This window comes from Ambystoma mexicanum, chromosome 6q (assembly GCF_040938575.1).
Source record: "Ambystoma mexicanum isolate Mex_15411 chromosome 6q, UKY_AmexF1_1, whole genome shotgun sequence".
NCBI classification, from domain to species: Eukaryota; Metazoa; Chordata; class Amphibia; order Caudata; family Ambystomatidae; genus Ambystoma; species Ambystoma mexicanum.
In genome coordinates this window covers 1,117,396,586-1,117,402,585 of record NC_090937.1, presented here as the reverse complement: position 1 = coordinate 1,117,402,585, position 6,000 = coordinate 1,117,396,586, and the positions used below count along the sequence as shown (strand labels likewise).

The window sequence follows — 6,000 nt, the reverse complement described above, 5'->3', positions numbered from 1 at the left end:
CACTGCTCTCTCGCACCACTGTGGCCTGTTCCCCACTGTTTTCTGTTCCTGGATGTCTTCCGCCATTTTGTGCTGTCTATGTTTGAGACCCAGGTACTGCACACTGGCGTATGCCAGGGATACCAGCCCACTCTGGGGTCCTCCAGGATTTTGCTCAGAATGATTATGTCTAGAGAGGCACAGCTAAAAGAACATCGGCACAAATAAACCAGCTAAAATACTGCAAATAGTCATTGGGATCCCCATTGACTGCTCCCCCCCATACTAAGATGCTGAAATTCTACTTGTTCCTCTAATAATACACACAGAAAACACCCCTCCAAACACACATCAAAATACCAGAACTCTACATCCCTCCCACCAACTTGCATAGCGCAGTCCCAATAAACACATCTTTTCAATACGGGCGGGGGGCACACAAGTCGCATCTCTGGACACAGGCACCTCGAGTGCTCCCAACGAGGTACTGCACTCACCAACAAAACAGCAACCCTCTGTTGCAGTTACCCACTGCCCCACTTAGCAAAACAGGCCTCCACTTGTCCAGGTCCCATAGTGGCAAGAGGCCATGCACATGACAACGGAGAGCTGTACAAGTACCAGTAACATTTTTAAACTGCTATTTGAATTTTTTTTGTCATATTCTGTGAACAAAATGCAATTTTAAAGGCACAACCGTTGTTATATTAAACGAGCATTTGTTGTCAAGAGCCATGTGATGTGTGGATGGAGCATGCGTTTTCCAACATTAGTGTAACAACAGGTGTGGGCAAGTCCTGGATGTACTCTTGATAAATAGCAATTAGGTATTAGCAAGAAATCACTGCAACATTGCAACGCCTGGAAAAGTGAATCCTAATGTGCTGAAAGGTTACCATTGCATGGCCGAATGTGGCCCGGCCCTTGACTTTTGCTGTCCAGCCAGTTATGAACAAGGCAGTTAAACTGACCAGACGTACGGGCGCGTCCAGGTAAATAGCGCCATGTACTGGCCAGTGGGTCTCATGCATTTGCCCTCGGAGGCTGAGGGTCTTCACATTCATGCTTGCGGGTTCGTTGGGCTTTTGTGGGGTCTACCCAAGGCAGTCGGCCCGCCTTGCTCGCCGGGCTGTGTGACGTCAGCACAGGCGGCGCCTGCATCTTTAAGCTCCCTCTCCCTCCTCGTGCAGTGCTTGCCCGCTCACTGCTGCAGGCGCCACACACACAGCGCGAGCCTCCACACTGCTGCTGCGGCTGCTCCTGCGTATCCATCTCAGGCGGCTGACAGCATCGAGTCCTGGCGTCTCTGCGAATATTCGGAGCGCTCTGTGCACACGTTTAAGCATTTGGAGGAAGACGCCGTGTGGTAAGAATGATTCGTCCATGGTTTATTGTATAGATATGCATGATTGTGGACCCATTCTCCGCAGCCTCCCGGCGAGGCACGGTGCTCCCTTCTCGAGTTTCCGTGTGCTGGGAAGGTTATTTGTTTGGAAATCATTCGTGCTAGACATATTTTCCCTGAAGGAATTAGCTTTGGTGCAACAATGTACATTAACCCCGGCATTTTAAAGGAACGTTGAACATCTGGATGGAAGTGTGTATGGGCGCTTTTGCGCGAGGTTAGTTTTAAGTGCCTTCTCTCTAGCGGTGTATTGGCCAAAATAAAGTTCGCATGATTTGGAGGTTCACAGCAAATTTCCTTTACCTACTGACAGCAAAACAAAGCAACCACTACCTTATTTCATAGGGATGAAAGATACCATGGAGAGTTGGGGAACTGTGAGGCTGCTGGGGTGTTGTGGGGGTAGGGGTTCATGTATGGGGCCCTGCAGGGGCTAGTTAACAGTAGGGGATTGGTGGGGCTAAAGTTAAGAACGACATGGTGGCTGGCACACTTTAGGGTAGTGGTGAGAGCTGAATGTTGTTAAGATTAAGCAGGCCCGGCTGCTGATGGGGGGGGGGGCATTTCAACATGATGGTTGGCGGCCCCCCCTTGCTCAGAGTGGAAAACAGTCTGAGGCACCCGTGGGATGCATATATTGTAATGGAGACAAAGAAATGCAGTCGGGAGTTAATAACTACCAATTAGCAAGAGATGGCCAGCCAGCAGGGAGCTGAAACACGAAATGCCAACTGAAAAGCTATACATCTTTCTTTGTCAGCAAGAGGCTGATGTGTAGGAATAAACGAGGTGACAACACTACTGTATAACGTGAGGGAAGTGACGGCCAGAAGGGCTCCCGCAAATACTAGGTATTAATAGAAGCGCTGCAGATCACACATTTAAAGCCCCACAAGTAAGTAATATGCAAAGCAATATATTGTTGTGTTATAAGACTGCTGACTAGCAACCTGGGTGTAGTTGCAGGGGGCCCCATTGTAACTCAAGTCCCCTTTCCACTGAAAACATTGAACGGCAATGACACCATCCCTGAGATTAAGGGATTAAGGCGGTGCAAATAGAGGTAGAGGGGTTAAGGCTGCAGTTAAGGCTGACCCAGTGGTTGGAAGTGTGGTGGGGCACAGTGTGGCATGGTTATGGTTAAAGGTGGAGAAGGGATAGTTAAGGGTGGAGAAGGGGTGTTAACAGAGTTTGTGGAGACATGAAGCTTTATTAAGGGTTGGGTTTGTTGGGGTTATCAGCCGATTTATGTATAGTGGGAGAGCCACATTTCCTCTTCGGCAGGTCTCGTATGCAGTCTCCCTTGGCTGTGCCACACTTCCCAGCCCTGAGAAACAGTCTCATACAACCCAGGTACTCATTGTGTTAATGAACTAAGGTGCATAGCAGCTACTGTGAGCACGCCTTGATCCTTTGTTGAGGATGAGAGCAAATAAGCACCCACGCCTTTACATGGGCACTTCACAGTGAATGCCAAGGGCCCACTTGATCTCATCAGGATGATGCAATGCCATCATTTGTTTTGTATGGAATCTTAGGACTGAGAGTGGGTGTGCTGCACACACTTTTATTGTTAGGGTTATTATTAGGGTATTTATTGAGCGCGGACCTAGCTTCGGGAAGCAACGGATCGCCTTGTAATGATACGGGAAAGATCACCGCGAGGGAAGCAGAGAAAAAAGGAGCAGGGGGAAGACAGTGGGGAGCAGATCACTGAGTCTCAGATAGGGTAGGGAGTGCAGAGTGTGTGGACCTAGGTCTTAAGGAGGAGCCATTCCTTGAAGAGGAAGATCTTGAGCTATTTCCTAAAGTGTAGAAGTGATGCTGATGGGAGGAGGTTCCAAAGTCTTGCAGTGTAGACAGAGAAGGCCTGTCTTCTGTGTTTTTCCTTGCTGCACTGTCGTAATTTAAGCCTGCACATTTCCTTACTTCTGGTAGATTGCAGGCCACACCCATTATCCCCAACCTCACTGTAGCTGTAAAATTTCACTTTTTGTCTATTAATCAAATTTGTGGAACACTTTTGTCCCATAACCATTGTTATACTAGCAACGTACTACAAATAACCGGGGTTATCAGTAAAAAGCATGCAAAATCCAAAACTCCTCCCTGCCCTCCCAGGCACTCACCAAGTGCCCCCCCCCCTGTGCCATGCTCTCCCACTCCCCTCAAGTCCCTTTTATTTTTTGTATTTTATTTATTTATTTCTTTTTTAAATTACTTGATTTAACTGTTTGTAGCAGTTTTTACAAGAACGATCATCATTCCTTTGAATCATAGTTTTTTGTTTGTTCTTCTCTCTCCCTTTTAGTTCAGTTCAAATTTACCTGAGTGGCACGCTTTCTCCGGTAGTTAGATTTATGTTCTGGAGTAACTGCCCAATGGCAATGACTGCGTTAGTGTCTGCTCCCGACATCAACATGTCCCATCAGTGTTCTTCTTCCAAGCACTGCGTGTTCTTGAACAAGTGACCCATGTGGGTCATTCTTTTTCAGGTGAAACCCGGACAAGACAGTAGAAGATGTCTCAGAGTCTCGATGGTATCTGGCTTGTCACAGAATCTACAGGTTTTGTTTGCTGTTATACCTCTGATTGCTGATATTTCTTTGGTGTTTAGGAGGTTCAACCTTGCCCTTAGGTACGTGTTTCAGATTTTTTTGCTGGGACCTTTTAGCAGGTAGCCCATGGGCTCGTTTGCTTTTTGAGAGTTGATGATTGGTAGATCGAAAGTTAGTTTGTTGTTGGAAGCTGCTTCTAATGTTTTGATCCAGTCAAGTTCTTTAAGTTTTTGTTGCTGTTTTGTTTGGGTTGGAATCTAATTCCTCTCAGGAATTTCCTATTTCCTCAAGCAGCAAGGAATTTCTTTGTTCCCTGGCGGCCAAGATTTTGTTGGAACCTGCGTTTAGTTCTTCTCGAGTTATCTTGAAGATCTTTAGAGTCGAGAGCCTTATTTTTCTATGGAGCATCAAAGTGTTCAGTTCCACTCTTCCTTTTAGGGATGTCAAATTGAGTTCTCTACGTATGGATGCCATTGGTGTTGATTGCGACAGTATCTGGGGTATCAGAGGCATGGCTTCTGCTCCGTACATAATGGCTGGAACTGCTTTTGCTTTATAAAAATTCAATGCAGGTTTCAGTGTGAATCTGACAATTTTTTTGTCCAAGATTCGCGCTTGGGTTAGCATGCTTTTGGTCTTGACTAGCATGGTTTCTTGCATTGGGAACTCTGAGCGGTTTGAGTTGATTGTGACTCCCAGATATCTGAATGCCTTTATTTTTTCCAGTTGTTCCCCTGCTATATGCCATTTAGTTTTTTCCCTCAGGCTGATGGTTTTTTCAAGTGTCAACACTTTTGTTTTTGTCAAGTTGAGTTTCAGATCATTTGTCTGGAGATATAACAACAGGGAGTCCAGTTGTCTTTGGAGTCCAACCATAGTTTGATCGAGCAGTAGAATGTCATCAGCATACAGGAGTCTGTTTATCTTTTCGTTCCCTACAGAGGGAGGGAATGATCTGATAGTGGGTTCCCAAGTGGTGCCAGGGGGCATCCTTGATTAACGCCTCTGTGTGTTTCGATCGCTTCCGAGATTTGCCCTGCCCCATTCAATTGCACCCTCATGGATGTTCCGGAGTGTTGTTCGATTATTGGATTGAGAATAGCGCAGGTCCATCTCCTCAGTTTGGACCATAATTTGTCTCTATTGACTGTGTCAAATGCCTGAGAGAGATCGATGAACGCCAGATGTATTTTTGGGCTTCCCTCTAGTACCTTTGCCTTTAGAATGCTTAACAGCATTATGTTTGCTGTTGTTCCTGTGTTTTTCACAAAACCAGTTTGGAAGTGATCATGTCCTTGGAAGTTTACCGCCCAGATCTTGAATTTCTCGAGAAGGAAGGAGCCAAACAGTTGTCCGATTGTATCCAATGCAATTGCCCTTGTCCCCTTTTTTGAAGATTGGGACAATGTTGGCTGTCTTCCATGATTTTGGGATCTTGCGGGCTGCAGCACATTGTTGAAAAATGTGGGCTATCAGCGATCCCCATAGCTCAATGTTGTTTTTGAGGGCTACATTGGAGATTCCATCCGGACCTGGTGCTTGGGAGTTGTTCAACTTCCGGATTTAAATTTCTATTTTGTCTTGTTCTATGTCGGCCAAATATTATTTAAAATTTGTATTCAGTTAATAAACCCTTCACAAAAATTCATCAAGAATAAAAAAAATGTATGAAAACAATACAGCACAATAAAAGTAGTCCATATGTGCACCATACAATACATCCATGAATATCACAAATGGATTCCTTTTAAGACAGCATATTAAATATACAACATTAAAGTATTTAAAATTTTATCATTTGCTTATTACTTCCAAATCTTTCGAAAAGTGCAAGATCTTTTTCTATGATCCTTAAGAGGTGGCCTAATGCAAAGATTAGTGGATAATAACGACCATTTATAAGTCTATCCCATAGAAATACAGCACAATCAGCAATTTCCGGATTAACAAATTTCATTAAAAATAAAGTGCGAGGTAGTTTAAATTGTGGGCATTCAAGCACCAAATGCTTCAAGGCTTCATATGGTTTGTTACAATGAGGAAACCTGCATTTCATCA

At 45.0% G+C, this 6,000-nt stretch overlaps 1 protein-coding gene across 1 annotated transcript in view; it reads left to right on the top strand.

Annotated features, from left to right (window-relative positions):
• The first annotated feature begins 1,117 nt into the window (after nucleotides 1-1,117).
• Nucleotides 1,118-6,000, top strand: part of LOC138516514 (fibronectin type III domain-containing protein 9-like) — a 111,021-nt gene continuing 106,138 nt past the window's right edge. The window contains exon 1 of the mRNA XM_069631704.1: nucleotides 1,118-1,345. The gene's annotated coding sequence lies outside the window, so the exon portion shown is untranslated. The remainder of the gene's footprint in view (nucleotides 1,346-6,000) is intronic.